The sequence below is a fragment of the Lissotriton helveticus genome, chromosome 2_1, assembly GCF_964261635.1.
Source record: "Lissotriton helveticus chromosome 2_1, aLisHel1.1, whole genome shotgun sequence".
Classification (NCBI taxonomy): Eukaryota; Metazoa; Chordata; class Amphibia; order Caudata; family Salamandridae; genus Lissotriton; species Lissotriton helveticus.
The window spans coordinates 1,027,434,434-1,027,450,572 of record NC_136059.1 but is presented as its reverse complement, the minus strand read 5'-3'; positions in this window follow the sequence as shown (position 1 = coordinate 1,027,450,572).

Below are 16,139 nucleotides of genomic sequence, written 5' to 3'. Positions count from 1 at the left end.
TTGTTTATTAAGTTCAGTTGGACTCAGCCTTTCTGAGTAAGGAGTCAAGGCCCTTGTTGATTCTTGTAGTAATGTCTTAGGGGCATATTTATGACTTGTGTAGCGCAGGGCAGCGCAGCAAGTCTGCGTCGCAGGGTAAAAGCAGGAATGCGCTATAATTATCTAATATGGCACAATCATGTCCTTTTCCCTTGCGCTGGCGCCCTTTTGACTGCCTAGCACCAATGCAGGCACCCTCACAGCATGCTGCAAGGGAGTCTGTGTTGTAGGCAGAGTTGTTTTTGTTCAGGAATGGGTGTCTTCCTGCACAAAAACAATCATGAGAGACGTTTTCCTCGTTCTATGTGTGCTGCAGAATAGAAAGAGGAAGCAATGAGGAGAAATTAAGATATTTCTCCTCGTTATGCCTCACCGGGGAGACATATCTTTTTGGTGTATTCCCATGTTTACAAGGACTTGTAAATCTGGGAATGCGTAAAAAATCATGGGAGCTGCATGGGAACACCCACGCAATGCACATGGAATGCCTACCCAGGATAGAGTAGTGCAACGCAGTGATTTGCGCTGCATTGCACTACTCCAGTTTTTTGACCCCCTCAAACCACACAAAGTGGCTCTGTGTGGCTTGAAAAAATCTGACTTAAGGTTTTGAGTCACTCTTGCTCTATGTTGCGTGATGCAAGAGCAACGCAAACCGGGTCATAAATATGGCCCAAAGTTCTTTTAGCACATCACATGCTTGGGTAGAAAGTGTATTTCTTTGTTTTGTGTGTACTGCCAAGCATCATTTTACAGCAGACAAGGACAATCCAGTACATGCTATTAATCCTTTTTCTCCTGTGTGTGATACAAGTGTACAATGCACTTTGTCTCCAGCTTATTATATTTTCTCCGACCAAATTTTTATGACAAAATGTACTGCCTTCTATTGAAGGTAAGCAAGTTTGAGCTACTTTTAACTTCCTAAAATACACTCTCTGAAATCCGGGACTTGTTCAAGAAAACCAAAGAGGATATTTAAAACAAAATGTTGGAGTGCTGTGTTATGCCAAAATTGGTAACGCTGCCCTCCAACATTTTTAAAACACAGGGATGTGCCGTATTTACAAAAATAAGGCATGCCCCTGTGTTTCATCCGGCGCTGGCACTACTACAGCTGCCTTGCGCTATGTTGGAAGACTGCCTGCGCTGCAGGGGAGATTGTTTATGTGCAGGAAGGGACATCTTCCTGAACAAAAACAATCTTGAAAAGCGATGTGCTCTTTCTATGTGTGATGCAGAATGCAGCACACATAGAAAGAGCAAAAAACGAGGAGACATTAATATTTTCTCCTCGTATCGACATTCTAAGGCCAGGTTTTCCTTGGTCTCAGTTTGTGGAACTGCCCCAGCCTTGTAAATATGAGGCAGCGTCAAAAAGCAATGGGTGTTGCGATAGAACGCCCACTGCAACACCCATGGCACGCTCCTTTCATGCTAAGTGATGCGTGAAAAGGGGCCTTATTTACAAGCCGACGTTAAGCCACTTTAAGTCGCTTAACGGCGCTTTATAAATAATGAGAAGGGATTATCGCCACCACAGCGCCGCTAAAAGCGATAGTGCTAGTTCCATTCTGCTCTTGTGTATGCAACTTCCTGTATTCCAGCTGCTTTTGCCTGCAGTTATCATCTTCTGGAGGTTTTTTGCCAAGTTGCTTTTGTCCTCCAAACAGGGGCATTTTCTGGAAGGCAGTATCCGCTTAGGCACTTTCTAGCGTCAGTGGCATTGTGGTGTTGTATAGCGTTTTAGGACCCTAGTGTAATTTTCCCCATTCATGCCCTTATATAGGTATAAAATATCGTATCCTTATATAGGCATAGAAATCATAACCATATTAAGACATAGCTCAAGTAGTCCTAATATGGCTTGGCTACTTCCACTAGTTCCGAAAATCTACAACGATTTCTTGGAAAAACCCGCCTTCAGCAGTCAGGGACTTCCCCCTGCATGAATATTAAGTTATCCAAGAAATCATGGAGTTTTCAGAGAAGTAAGTCTCTGATAACGTTATTATGTCCAATCTTACGTCAAACTCGGCACCTTCAAGGTATAGATATGCCCACACTTGTCTAAACAAACACACGGTGGTTTGGAGCAGTTCGACTATCTACTTGCCCGTCGCGCCCTGCTGCAGCAAGTGCCGAAGAAAGCCGACCCTCCAGCTGACGCACTGAGAGACGCTGTACTTTCTCCAGCCGAGAAATCCAGCTCCAGTGTTTCCAGGCTACCCTTGCGGGTTGCTGGGAAATCAAGTCCTGAGAGAGAGATACAAGACCTCCTACATTCTAAAACCAAGGTACGGAGCTGATTAGACCCTAAGAGAATTCTTGGAATAGATTCTTGGCAACTAATACTAAAACTAGGCTACACCTCACTTACTTCTTCCCTTGTACTAGACCTAGGTTCGGTACACCGGGGTAGGCATATTTTAGAAGCACCAGTTGGGTACTTTTAGGCATTATTTATCACTGTATGTATTTTATGCATTTTAGGTATCTTATGGCTTAGAAACCATATCATGCTTTTACAGTACTATTTTATAATACTCTTCGTATTATATGCTCTGTACTTTACAGCAAGTATTACGATTGCAGCAGTTCATTTCTTATGCTTGAGAAAGAAGACTGTTCAATAAATACCTTTTATTGAAAACGCCCGTCTCTCTATTTCGCTGCACCTCTGGTGAAACGAAGCATGCAGGATTGACTGAGTGAAATAACTATCTATTGTTTCAGCGACTCTAGAGATATATTTCTTATTCTTGGGGAACAAGTTGTCATGTTTTAAGCAGTTGTCAGAAACTAATCCCTTCTTGTTTATTCGAGAACGTTTCTTGTGACCTCTGAGCTAGCTGGAACACACACACAATTAAGTTTAGTATATTCGGTAGAGACCTAGTTGACTTCAGTCCTACGTCTAAACTACAGGATACACTATTCCAATGCGCAGAGCCTATTGGGAATATAGGAACTACACTACATGGCGCCCAATGTTTGGTAAGGCGATAATTTAATGCTAGATACTAGAGTAACTCAGTCGTGCTTTTCACACAGACCCTTTTTTCCCCTAAAATACTCCAATAGACGTCTGGAGTGGGTTAAAGGATAAAATATCTGCTTTAAACTGAGTAGGATGAAAAAATCCTATGTATTAGTTTTTAGTTTGTTCAACGTTGAAGGATACAGTGTTCCAAAATATTGTACACCCAATCTTCAATGTTTCCTTGAAAACTCGTTCTGCAAAAACTTCCAGTCTACAAAATGTCGGATAGTGAAGAGGAAAGGCGTAGAACTGCAGCAGCAACTCAACCAGCCGTAGAATACACAGGTCTTCAACAAATCGACGATGATGCTATAATCATCCCGGTAAATGTAAGAAAAACTATAAGGTACAAACTCATAAATAATGGGGTATCACCAAGAGGTGGTAAAGTAATATTTGTTATAGAGGCACATGAATATCGGCAGACAGAGGTATTCTATTCATGGATTCAGTTCCCTGCAGCAGATGAAGGAACACACTGGTTCCACTACTACAAAATAGAAGAACCACCAGCGGAATACATTCCTTACGAGGATATTGAAATTCCATTAACTTACCAAGAGCATCAGCTCTGGTTTAAAGGTGCCCTACAACATTAAAATCATATTACCAGTCTCGGTCCACTAGGTAGACCAGGAGCAACATGGCCGGTACTAGCCAGCTATACACCACATCCTGACATTGAAACAATGACAGCTCCTGAATTGTTAGCTCAGCTAAAACAGCTGATCAAAATAAACAGGCAGTTGGTTCAATATGTCATGCAGACTTTAACAGTCCAACCAGCTGTAGGAATTTCACAGCACATCCCTCATCAAGGAAACACAAACAAAATGACACCACAGACTATACAGTCAGTCATTGGTAAATTGCCCGCAAACGAGAACAAATTCCGTTCTGGTTAGCACAAAAAATTGCTCAAATAGAGGCGGTATTCCCTGATAGTACACCTCATGAGAAACACAGGATTCTGACAATCTGTTTACCAATGGGGATTGCACCACACGTAGAGGACTGCAACACTTGTGGTACAGTCTTTGCTTCAATCTTCACAAAAACACATGGTGTCCCGTCTATGGCGGTAATACCATACGTTCTGAGACAGATTCAAAATGAATACGGTCCAGAATCTGCCTTAAATCTGGGTATGAAATTACTGAAGAATTTCAAACAGGTCTCGGCTATACTATTAGCCAACATTAAAGGTGAAGCAGCATCAGTGGCGATACGATAAAAACTAAAAGAAACAGATATTACTGAGCAACCGTATGAGCCTACCAGAATTATTGAAAAATCCTATGAAGAACTAGGTAGAGATAGTTTGGGTGGGAAACCATTAAAACCCCAACTAACTGAAAATCCTGAAAAAGTTTTTATTAAAAATAATCTCACTACTCCTAAAAAGAAGTGGAAATCACTAAACAGACACTTCCTAAAGAGAAGCGTTCCCAGTCCAGAGGAAGGTCTCCTCAGCAGGAGCCCTCCGAAAAAAGGTATAACCTTAGAAATAGGGATAATTTGAGAAAACCTGATAGGTATCAAGATATTGATACACGTTCCTCTCGTACCTTTCAGACTTCCTCGCAGAAATCCGAAAGATGAGGACGTTCAGAACAAAAAGAAGAACGAGTGAAGTCCAAAGACGAACAGCACGTTCCAAAAAAGAAGAAAAGCCAATTTCCAAAAAAGAAGGTAGCAAGTCTAAAGATCAGACATGCCGAGGATCTTGAGGACACAATTCAAGAATGGGGAGTGGGCCCAAACAATGCTAGACAGCGCAGCAGAGGTAACTATAGCTCGCAGGATCCTGAAGGATCATCTGGAGACAGTGGACTTGAATGAAAGCATCCAAGTTGAAACTGCAGATACCAGGGTTAGTGTACCCCATACGTTATATGAAGTAACACTCTAGATGGAGGGGGACAAATCAAGAAAAATTAGAGCACTCTTTTGGGAGAAGCTCTCTAAGGGTTATGACATTCTACTAGCTGAACAAGACTGGCCACCCCAATTTGTCAGGCAGTACCCTCATGGCGAAGATATAATTATGCCAGCCTTCTCAAATCACATTCCAATTCATAAAAAATACACATATGCTAGGAAATGGGCTGTAGCCCAGGCCCCAGCACTATGCAAAAATCATGTAGGATATGATGAGGATTCCCCTCACCATAAAATCCAGTTGAAAACTCAACCAACAATGCAAAGGCAATATCGTGTAAAACAGGAAGCTAAAAAACAGGTCAGGGAGATCAACTTGAATACCAAGGGGTGATTGAAACATGCACCTCATAAATGAACAATCCTTTGTTTCCTGTCTCCAAACCAGACAATTCCTATCATCTAGTTTTGGATTACAGACATCTAAATTCTTGTTGCAAAACTTTTGCTGTACAAAACGCACATAGTGCAGCACTGATGAATAACATTGTGCGCAAAAAATATAAAACTGCATTAGATATCTCAAATGGTTTCTTTTGTCAAAACATTGCACCTGAAAGCAGGTATTTGACCGCTTTCTCCATAATGGGAGCACAGCGACAACTGTGCCATCACCCCCAGGGGTTCAAGAATAGTCCAGGGTTATTTTCAGCCAGAGTAACAGAGTTACTACAAATATACGATGATGAGGCATTGTCCTATGTCAATGATATCTATCTTACAGATGATGATTTGGACGTACACTTGAAAAAAGTGAACACCATCATACAGGGGATCGCTTCTGAAGGGTATAAATTCAATTTTAAGAAATCACGAATTGCCCACGTCAACGTCCTATTTTTTGGGATATGAGTTATCAAGTGAAGGCAAAAGCCTGGCAGCAAACTTTTTAGAGAAATGTGCGCTGCTCCAACCTCCAAAAACGCTGAAAAACTTACAGTCAATTCTAGGTTTCCTGAATTTTGGAAGAACTTATGTTCTAAACTACGCTGAAAGGGTTAAACCTCTCTACAAACTAATCAAACCTGATTTCAAACCTACTAATTGGAAACAAAAACACACAGAAATGTTACGTTCAGAACAAACAGACATGTTAAAAAAAACACAGTTACAAACACACGACAACGTGCGTAACCTAGTGATCCGAATCATCCCAGGGAGATGCGGATTCACAAACCTAACCTTTAACGAAGGTGAGACGGTACCAATAGCATACAAGTCACACTTGTACACACAAGCTGAAATGAAATTCACTTCAACAGAAAAGATATTGACAGCGGTTCAGACTGCAGTAGCAAAAGAGGGAGCCCTCGCACAGAGTAAACGCATAAAAATGGTTACATCCGTACCTGCCTTAGAGGCAGTGACAAAGGCAAGCATTCCTAATGCTAAAGCTTTACATCCGAGATGGATACAATGGGTTAATTCTCTTTTTTTTTAAAAAGTGTTTTTATTGCAGAATTAGAAACAAGACCACGTAAGAGGCCAGTCATTACACTTGCAGCATCACAGCCTGAAAGACGACAGAGACACCATACACAGCCATTTAGCCCACATCCCGGCGGCTGGGCGGCGCTGCAAAACTATCCTTCCCAGGAAGATATTTCTGTGTATCCCTTTCCCAGGATCCGACCAGCATCACATTTCAGTATCTGCTTTTACCCCCCTAAAACTCCCCCCCCCCATGCATCAACAAGCGAACTCAAAATGCCCCAGGAAAGACCGCCATCAGCTCACACCCGGTTCAACAGAGCTCAAGCCATACCGTTCCAGAGTCCCTTTCCCAGGTCCCCCCAGTGTGATAGCCAGAGTGCCAGCCTACCATCTCAGGAACCCCCCGATACCCTGGTCTGACCTACACTCTATCTGCCGAGAGCAATCCAGGCCGCTATGTCGAGCAACCTCCCTCAAAACCCCCTTCCTCCCCCCCACCCCCCCAACTACCACTGCCGCTGCTGCAAATGCGGGTCGTCCAAAACTGTACCATCTCAGGGGCTCGCCACATACCAGGAGTCGTTCGCAATCTATAAGAGTGCATGGAATCCGCATGGACTATCACTCCTCCTCATCCTCTCCCACCATGTAATCACGCAACGCTTGCACCACCAATTCCCAGACTCTCGCCATGTCCAGACAGCTCTCCTTGCCAAGTCTAGTAGCCTGCCGCATTCTAATAATGCTTTCACTGCCCGCCCATTTCAACAGCTCATTCATCCACCTCCTCACTGAAGGGCCTTCTTTAGATTTCCAGTGCCAGGTTATCTCCCTCTGCGCCAACATAAGTCCTAAATCAATGAATTTACTCGTGATTTTCGGTTTTTTAGTATGCGGGAACCAGAGCAGGAGACATGCCGCCATATCAAAGCCCACCTCCCTATCTGTCACCGCATTCAAGAGTACCCCCACTTCCGGCCAATATGTCCCCAGTTTCGGACACCCCCACAACAGGTGATCCAAGTCAACCTCGGGAGCCAAGCACCTCGGGCACACTGCGTCAAGCACCTGGAAGTACCGCTTTAACCTCTCCGGGGTCAGGTACGCCCTGTGTAGGATAAAAAAATGCACCTGCTGAAACCGTGCGTTCCTCGTGCCCTTCCACGTCCGCCTCAGGATCTGACTCCAGACCGTGTCCGGAATGGGCTTGCCTGTGCTATCCTCCCATCGCGATTTCAAAGCCAGCAACGGTGTCAACCCCTCGTTCAACATTCTCATGTGGAGACACGTCACTGCCTTAACAGTGCCAGCGGCCATTACCACATACTGACACGCCAAGGTCACCTCCGGTTCAGCGAGCCCTACCCCCCAATGTTTTTGCAACGCCGCCACCACTGCCGCGTGCAATAGAAAGGTACCGTTCGGCAACCCAAACTGCTCCTGGAGCACCTGATAGGGAACCAATGCTCCATCAACGTACAGGTCCCCCACCATCTGTAGCCCCAACTCCTCCCATTCCAGAAGCCTAGACCAGTCACCCCCATGTGGCAGCGCTGTTAACATCCCCAAAGGTATCTCCGGTGCATACGGCCGGACTTTCCTCGCTCTTTTCACGCTCCTCTGCCAGCACGACCTAAGCGTCCTTTCCTCCACCGTAAGCTCCTTCAAATCCAGTTTCTGTTGCATAACTATATAGGAAAGGACGCACTTTGGAATACCAGCACCACGGTCACTCTCCGGACCCCTGAATTCCCGGGCAACATTCTGTGTTAGGATCTGCAGTTGTGCCGCTAAGTAATACAGTTCAAAATCGGGGACTGCCAGTCCCCCTTCAGTCTTAGGCCTAATCAGAGTGTCCAGTGCCACCCTCCGCCGGCCCTGGCCCCAAAGGAAGCCAGTCACCAGCGTCTTCAGTTCCTTAAAGACCCGCTGCAGAATCCACACCGGCAGTGTTCGAAAATAATAAAGCAGCCGTGGAAGCGCCACCATCTTTAGCAGCGCTACTCGGCCCAATACCGACAGGGGGAGCGAGGCCCAGAATGTCATGCTGCCCCTCAGTGCACGTATGCATCGCCCTACGTTCCCCTCCAATAGGTCGGCCGCCTCGTGGTAAATGCGCACCCCGAGGTAGGTGAAGCCAGAGGGCTCCCACACCACCTCCCTCGCTAACAGGGGACAGGGTGTACCCGCCCGCAGTGGGAATATACAGGTCTTAGTCCAATTCACCTTAAGGCCTGACAACCGACCGAATCCATCCAGCATATCCACCGCTCTCTCCAAAGACTGCTCAGCGTCTGCCAAGTACAGAAGCAAATCATCAGCGTATAATGATATATAATGCGATTCCGGCCCTTGCGCGATCCCTCCATACATGCGCCTGTCCTCGCCTGCGCCGCTAGCGGCTCCATCGCCAATGCGAACAGCAGGGGTGACAATGAGCAGCCCTGTCTCATCCCTCTACAAACAGGGTAGGCCGAAGATATCAGCGGGCCCAGGCGCACCCTCGCCCTAGCCGACTTGTAAAGTACCCTCGTCCAACTCCGGAAACCCTCCCCAACTCCAAACTTCAGTAGTACCTCGTCTAAATACCTCCATTCAAGGCTATCGAAAGCTTTCTCGATATCAACTGCCAATACCACGGAATCAAGAGCCGAAGACCCGGCACTATCCAGAATTCGGACCAGCCTTCGTATATTCATGGAGGTATTCCTAGTCGGGATAAACCCCGCCTGGTTCCTATGCACCAGTGTTGTCATGTGCGGCAGTAACCTGGTGGCCAGTATGCGACTCAGAATCTTGTAGTCCACCGTCAGCATTGATAATGGCCTGTAAGACGTTACGCTCAACGCATCTTTGCCTGGCTTCAACAGTGGCACCACTAGTGCCTCCCTCATTGACTCAGGCAGGCAACCTCGCTGCCTGGCCTCCGAATACACCACCACTAGTTTTGGCGCTAGGGTATCAACAAATTTGGCATAGAATTCAATCGGCAAACCATCCACCCCTGGGGTTTTATTTTGAGCCATCTGTTTAATAGCCACTCTCACCTCAGCTAGTGTGATCGGACTTCCCAGTTCCTTGGTGTCCTCACTATCCAGCGCTGGCAGTGGGAGCAAGGCCAAGTGGTCGCCTATCTCATCCCTCTCCACCTCCAGGTGGCATTCATACAATCCCGTGTAGTACGACTGAAAGCGCGCCAGCACAGCTGATTGTGAGTAGACCACCTCCCCTCCCTCTGTTCTGATACTCATGACCGGGCACCCCCTAGGCTCTGGATCTGCAAGTTTGGCTAGGAGTGCACCCACTTTATCACGTTCCTCATGCACCTTAACGTTGTACAACTTATAGTCATAGCACCGCAGCCGTTCAGTCTCAGTCGCCACCAGCTCCCTCGCTTCCGCCAATCTCTCCTGTAGATCCGGCCGGTCAGGCCTCTGTCGCTCCAGGCCTCGCAACTCCACTTCCGCTTTCGCCAAATCATTCAAGACCGCCGTCCGTGCATTCGAGAATCCACCCATGCATACGCCTCTCACCACCACTTTCATCGCATCCCACTCCACCGATCGTGACGTGGCAGAGCCCTCATTCTCCACAAAGTAGCGGTCAATGCCCTGTTGAACCATGTCACTGAACACCAGATCTTCCAGTGTCTCAGGCCGCAGCCTCCAAGATGGGACCGCCGACCTAGCCCGTTGCCACTGCACTGACACCAATAAGGGGTTATGATCCGATATGGTCCTAGCCAAGTACTCAGTATTGGACACCAGCGTCGCCAAAGTGCCACTACACAGCACTGCGTCCAATCTAACATGCAGTTCGTGCACGGTAGAGAAGTAGGAGTAGTCCCTCATCTCCGGATGCTGCTCCCTCCACACATCAAGCAATCCCCATTTCTCCTGCCAATCCTTCCTATGAGCCGCCAGCCTGCGAACTGGAGAGTCGACCAACGGCGGATGCGACCTATCTAGTACCACATCAGTGATCGAATTAAAGTCGCCCCCTAATAAGACCGGGCCAGCCAAAAAGTGAGCCAGCGGACTCGTTAAGCCGTCAAAAAAATGGGCCTGATCAGAATTGGGGGCATACACACTGCACAGGACCACCTCTCTACCATAAAGCCGACCCTCCACCGCCACATACCTACCCTCGGGGTCCACCCGCTGTGTCGTGACTTGGAACGGAGTCCCCGCTCTCACCCATATTAATGCCCCTCTGGCAAATGCAGAATAGGTCGTGCCGAACACCTGACCCCGCCACCTCCTCTGCAAGGCTCCACATTCTTTCTTAGTTAAGTGAGTTTCCTGAAGCATTGCTATCTGCACTCCCCGCCTCACCAGGTATGCATGCACCTTATGACGTTTCACCATTGTCTGAAGTCCGCGGACATTCCACGTAACACATTTCACATTAGGTAACGACCCCATAATAGATATTTCTACACAGTGTCACCATTAACCAGTTGTCCCCGGCATTGCAGCAGTTGCCCCCCCTTCCCAACCCCCCCCAAAACACCCCAAACCCCACTCCCCAGGACAGGACCTAATAACCCAGCTTCAGTCCCGTTCCAAACCATCAAAACCACACACATACACTAGTCTGTGGTCGCCACCACAGAAGGCCTAAAGGGCCACAAGAGGGTGATAGGGCACCGAACCAGGGCAGGCAGAGCTCCCACCCCGCGCCCCAGTCCCATGCTGCTTACTCAGCCCCATACCTGTCTGCAAACCAAAAGTCTGGAGAGCCAGTCCCAGCCGGTACCCCGGGGTTTCAGAGCCATCGAAACATCACTCATTAAACATTCCATCCGAAGTCTGTGGGGTAACCACTGGACCCCCGGCACTCCCCGTTTCCGACTCATCGTCTCCAGATTTCGCACCCTCTTCCTCCGAGGCCGACCCCTCCAACGTTCTTTCCTGCTGTGACCCCGTAATGCTTGCCGTTGCAGCCACAGCCCCCCTCCTGTCCTCCGCCATCTGGGCATCTTGCATGGCCCGCTGGAGTTTGTTCCGGGAGCGAATGCGCTGCGACTTCCTGATCCGGATCGGTTGTGGTCTTTCCCTTCCGCTCTTATTCGTGCGGTCCGTTCCAGCACGGTACAGTTCTAGCCACGACCAAGCCTCGGCCGGAGTTTGGAAGAAGTGTGTCCTGCCATCGAGAATAATCCGTAGTTTGGCTGGGAAGAGCAAGGAATACTGAATCCCCTCTTCCCTCAGCTCTTTTTTAACTGACAGAAAGGATGCCCTGTGTTTCTGTACCTCCTGTGTGTAGTCCGGAAAGATCGTGACCTTGCTATTATCCACTTGGAAGGGACCCTGGGAACGTGCTCTCTGTATCAAGAGGTTGCGGTCCTTATAGTGCAGCAGTTTTACCACCATCGGTCGGGGTGGTCGGCCCTCCAGGGGTGGCTTAGCCGGGACCCTATGCGCTCTCTCCAAGGAGAAGAAAGGAGAAAGCCCTTCCGGTGCCACTACAGTCTTAAACCAGTCCTCCATGTACGCCACTGCGTCGTCTTTCTCGATCTTTTCCGGAAGGCCCACTACCCTCACGTTGTTCCTTCTGTTACGACTTTCCGCATCCTCCGCCCGTCGTTCCAGAGTCACCAAACGACTAAGAATATCCGTTAGTTTGTGTTCCGCCGTCACCACCGCAGGCTTCAAATCCAGGAGTAATTGTCCATGTTCCTTCACCTTATCCGAGAGCTTGGTGTGGTCAGCCCTCAGGAGGCCTAGCCCCGTGGCAACCTGCGCAATATCCTCGTGCAGCGTGTCCTTTGTCGTGGTAATCGCGGCCAGGATAGCGTCGAGACGCAAGCTCAGCCTCTGTTCCGGCGTAGCATCATCCTGTGGGGCCCGGGCACCTCCAGTTTGAATCGAGGTGGACGCGTCATCCTGTCCTGGCGGTGGGCCCAGAGCCCCGCCCGCAGCGGCAATCTTGCGCTCGGAGGATGCTCCCCCTAGTCCACCAGTTAAGGCCCCGCCAACCGCAACTCCCCCTTCAGTCACACCACCAGTTGCTCCTTCCCGGGAAAGACAGCGGCGACACACAACAGGGCTCCCCACACCTCGGCAAAGTCAGTTCCTGCGGCCGTCCTGTGCCAGCTGTGACCCCAAAACGCACCTTCAGGCTGCGGCCATTACCAGCAATACATAGTTCAATGCCACCTGTAGGGCCCAGGGCCACCGTCCAAATCCAGCCTCCCGGGCAGCAACGGTCCTCCAGGCAAGGAGGCGGGAGCCCCCCAGGGCCACTCACGCCGGCCGCCCGACCAGGGCACTGCAACAGGCCAACAGAACAACCACAGCCCTCGCTCCAGATGTGTTCCACCTCGCAATCACAGCAATCCAGGCGGGCGAATCCCGCTAATATAAGAGGCCCCTGTGGTCTTTAGGTGAAGGCAGGGCGCCTCCCGGTCTCAGGAGCTCATAGGCGTTGAATCGCCTCCCGAGTGTCCGGGTCCCCAGCCGCGTGTGCGCCGGCCCTTCTGCAACCGCGGCTTCAGTGTCCGCCGTCCGCCCGCACCAGCTTGTACCCATGCGGTCGGGTCCGTCCACCAGCGCGGCCCCCTCCAGGCGTCTCAGGCCAGCGCTCTATGTGTGTGCCCTCCGCCCGCTACAGGCGCCGCAGCTCCAGTTCCGCCCGTCCCGCGCCAGCCTCCAGGACAGCAAGCGGGAGGGGGCAGGGTGCGAGGAAGCTCACTAACCGCAATCTAGGGGGACAACGCCTCCGGCCCCTCGCTCGGACCCGAGGGTGACCTCAAGCGCTTCTCCGCTCCCCACGCTCGGCGGCCACCAGGACACCAGCCGCAAGCGCCCACAGTCCTCGGTCCGCTCCGGATCCTCACGCCGCCATCTTGCCTTTGTGCATGGCCGGGCTCCTCCGTGTCACGGATCTCCGTCTCCGCTCGGCCCCCGAGGCACCGCCAGCAGCCAGACTCTCTACGCCGAGCAGCATTCACTTCACACGGCGAATTCTGGCCTCCAGAGGTCCCGCAGGCAGCAACAACAGGATTAATTACGGGACTCGGCGCGGAGCTACACGCTCACACAGCCATCCCGGTCGGCGCCAAACCACGCCCCCACAATGGGTTAATTCTCTTGGCGCAACAGACGTTGAATACGTTTTTGACCTGTACTTGAAGACACAAGAATTCCTACAATATGAATTAGAATGTCCTCTGCAAACTGAAATTCTGCCACTTGAACATTGCAGCTGTATAATATATACAGACGGATCAGCGCAACCCGCAATTGTGGGTAAACAAGCCTATAGTGCTGCGTGCGCGATTGTTAAAGGGCGCTGGCGCGAAAGTAAATTCAGACCTATGGTCACAAAAACTCAATCACTCGCAGACTGTACAGCTCAGCAAGCTGAACTACAGGCTTTCAAGATGGCGCTTGAAAATACCGATCGCGAATTCCCCACACTCATAGTGTGCGATTCATATTACTGCGTCCAATCTTATAATGAATATCTGCAGAACTGGGTTCAAAATGGTTTCAAAGACACAAAAGGTGGCACAATAAAGCATAAAAAGCTTTGGGAACAAGTAGTTCTTTTGCAAAAAGAACTACAAAAGACTCACGTGATTCATACACTGAGTTATCAGCGTGATGGCGTTCACGTTGAAGGGAATTAATTGGCTGACGAAGCCGCAAAGGCAGCTGTGCAAATGGCTTCCATAGCTGCAATCACTCGTTCAAAAACGACAATAGACAGCGAAATAATGCAAGCTGTTACTGCTTCAGTAAAAGACAGTGGTAAGATACTCCCGAAAGGCTTTCCAGTAAAGTACTCATATATAACTGATGCAAACAATGTTCCTTTTGCCCGAATCCCTGGAGTGGGGGATAGGGCAATCCCAAACATGGAACATAGGTTGGGACTAATCTTAGCAGCACATGAAGGCCTCGCCTCTGCACACGCAGGAATTTCCGCCACAGTATCATTGTTAAAACAGAGATACTGGTGGCCACGCATGAGGAAACAAACTAGAAACTATGTGCTAGAATTTGAAATCTGCCAAAAAATGAAAGTTTCAACAGTGAAACGACCTGCGCAGACGTCCCTTCTAATTTCAGATAAACCATTAGCATGTGTTTACCTGGACCACTGTGGTCCCTTACAGAGGGATGGTAACTATAAATATATCCTGGTCGCAGTGGATTCCTGCACAAGATTCATTTGGATGTGGCCCCAGCGCTCGGCTGACGCCAGAACTGTTATAAAAGATTTACAAATCTTTATCGGCACATACGCAATCGGCACGCTACATTCTGACCAGGGTCCTGCGTTTAGCTCTCGAGCTTACAAGGAGGCCATGGCCAGCTTGGGCGTTGCATTGCGGTTTTCGAGTCCCTTCCATCCTGACGGTAATGCGGTAGTGGAAAGAAAAAACCGTGACATAAAGCAATCTATAACAGCTAGGGTATTAGGTTCGGGTGACGGGTGGGTCAAACATCTAAAGAGTGTCCAAAGAAGTCTTAATAATCTGCCAAGAAATTCTCTGGGGGGAATCACTCCATATGAATTATTATTTGGTACTAGAATGCTTATCCAGGGCCTTGATTGTCACACTTCAGTGGTGGAACAGATATCAAAGACCGTTTGGCTGTTTTACAGGACTTAAATGAAACAAGAAGAAGTCTGAGTAACGCAACACAAAAGCCGACGACCACTGAAGAAAAACCACCTGCCCCAGCAAGACCAGTCTGGATTCCAAAGATTGGGGATCTAGTCAGGGAAAAGATCGTGGTGAAGAAGGAATTTGGGCCTTCTTATAGAAAAGCAGTACCTGTCTTAGCAATTCTAGGAACAAGATCAGTGTTACTACCGCCGCTTGCTGGTAAAAGGGAGAACAGAACAGTTTCAATTGACCTGGTAAAACCACATCATGTGGCCGATAATAAGTAGTAGGCCCAGTTGACTCCCAAGAAGTAGCAGGCGACCAAATCTGGCTACTATTCAAGAGGTTCAAACTGAAAGACTTATCACTTTTGATAACCCTACAGTGAGAAAAGAAGGACTAAGCAACAAAACTATGGAACTCATCCCTCTTGATACCCAAATATCAGTTTGTCAAGAAACTCCTGTCTACAATGATGTAGCATCTGACTATACAAACATGTCAAAGGAGGAAGCAACTCCAGTGATTTCAAAGAATCCGGATGCGATACCAACAATTGACAGAACTGCCTCTGGCTATTTTATCAACTTCGATAACTTTTCTGAGGATCCCAGTGAACCTGAAACAACGCCAATTAATAAAACTTTCAAAGAAAAAATAACAGAACTCTTTCATCAACTTGAGAAAACATATCTGGTTTTACCATGGGTTTAATTTTGGATAGGATTGGATGTACTTTTTTTACTACTATGGCTCATTCTGGTTTTAAGTTTGGGACGAATGATAGATGGAAAATACAGTACAATGGACACAGCAAGGAAGAACATCAACTTACTCCTGCAACCTTATAAATCATCTCATCGTGAGCGAAGAGACTTGTCATCAGTGAACATCAATGCTGTTCCTATACCTGGTGGTATAGCATGGGACTCAACTGACTATGACATTTTGGGCCCGGTGGAACTGTTGAAAATTCCACACCAGTTCAAGGTTTCTTTAAGTGATTTTATTTCATCAAGCACCTTTTCTGATGATTGGGACTTTGAAACTGTTAATAAT